Source organism: Lycium barbarum, chromosome 8 (assembly GCF_019175385.1).
Source record: "Lycium barbarum isolate Lr01 chromosome 8, ASM1917538v2, whole genome shotgun sequence".
NCBI lineage: Eukaryota > Viridiplantae > Streptophyta > Magnoliopsida > Solanales > Solanaceae > Lycium > Lycium barbarum.
In genome coordinates this window covers 68,794,489-68,796,002 of record NC_083344.1, presented here as the reverse complement: position 1 = coordinate 68,796,002, position 1,514 = coordinate 68,794,489, and the positions used below count along the sequence as shown (strand labels likewise).

Below are 1,514 nucleotides of genomic sequence, written 5' to 3'. Positions count from 1 at the left end.
CACTTTCTTCCTTCCCCTGATGTTGTTGCATTAGGACTTTCCAACTCTAGCCTATGGTGACAATATCATCAACTTACCTTGTAACATCTATCACTTGAACTTCACTACCCTGTTCGATTGATGCCTTCAGCATACCGCAATGTCGGTTGCTGGGACACATATACCGGTTGGCGCAGCCACATATGGGATGTCATACACATACACACACACACACATATATATATATATACATATATTTACTAACGCCTCGCTTACAAAGTACTTCCCAATACTATTCGAATTCATCCTAATTCTAGAGTTGTGATGCACATTTTTTTTCTCTTTGCCGGTCTAGTCCGCCTCATCCTTCGCGACCTTTTATGGTTTCTAACCACTCCGCATACTCCAATTTCCCTTAGGCTACTCTAGTTTCTCATCTGTCTCTTATGTCTGAATTTGTAGGACTCTTAATATACTTCCCAGGGGGTCACCCATCCTAGTATTTCTCTCACCCCAGCACGCTTAACCTTGGAGTGCTAATGGGATCCGGTGTATTAGTGCTGGTATAATCGCATACACCTTACTGCGTGACCTTCCTCACATAACCTAAAGCAAGTTGAAGTTTTAACAGATTACAAAACATTCTCGTAATGCATCTCCCTCCGAATTAGAAAGGATCTCTTACTCGTCCGACTAAGCATATGCTATTTTGGCCTTTGAAATCATCAATAATCACCTTCAATCTGCATGTATGACTACTTTTCATCCTAGCTTTCAAGATTCCCAATGGTGGCGAAGGCATCTTGATCGCAGTTACTTCCAAATACTTAAGTCACTGATCCCCTTTAGGATTTTCGCTCATCACTATTCAGTATTACCCCGAAGTAAATACATACGCACATAGGAAGTTCCAATAAGAACACATATACATGTAGCCGATCGGTCCTTAGCCTGATCTGGTAGGTTATAGAGTGAACTGTGCTCTTCGTCCTTGTCTTCCCACTGTCTACTAGTCTGGCCTAACATAATGCTGAAACGTAACGAAAATCTAGATGTTCCAACTTTGTACTTCCTCAATTACGTCTTCATCCACAGGAGTCTCGCGACCCTTAAACGGGTCTTTGTCATATGATTTCTCAGTCGGGTCTCCTCCTACTAGAGCCACATCCTCCGATGGGTCCGCCTCAATGGAATAAATGATGCTCTTTCTTATACCACTTGACATCCTCGATTCTGAGTCGACGGACGATACGGGTCTCATGTCCCCCTTCGGAGCCTCACTTACGCTCCCATTAACTGAACTTGTCCTCTTATCCAACACAATCCTGCAATTTAACGAAAATCGTACCAAGAACGAGCTTTCCTATCATTGGCTCTACTGCACGATCTATGATCAGAAAGAAAGATGACATCCTAAATGTCCAGTAGCTGCCTGTTTATAGATGTGGTTCACAACATACCGATAAACAAGACTCTACTAGACACGGTCTGTAGACACTCCGAGGATGAACTGCTCTGATACCACTTTTGTCACG

General features: G+C 42.9%; 1 pseudogene; it reads right to left on the bottom strand.

The window, feature by feature from the left end:
* Window positions 1-436: 436 nt before the first annotated feature.
* LOC132608575 (5S ribosomal RNA) lies at window positions 437-556 on the bottom strand (annotated as a pseudogene).
* Window positions 557-1,514: the final 958 nt, after the last annotated feature.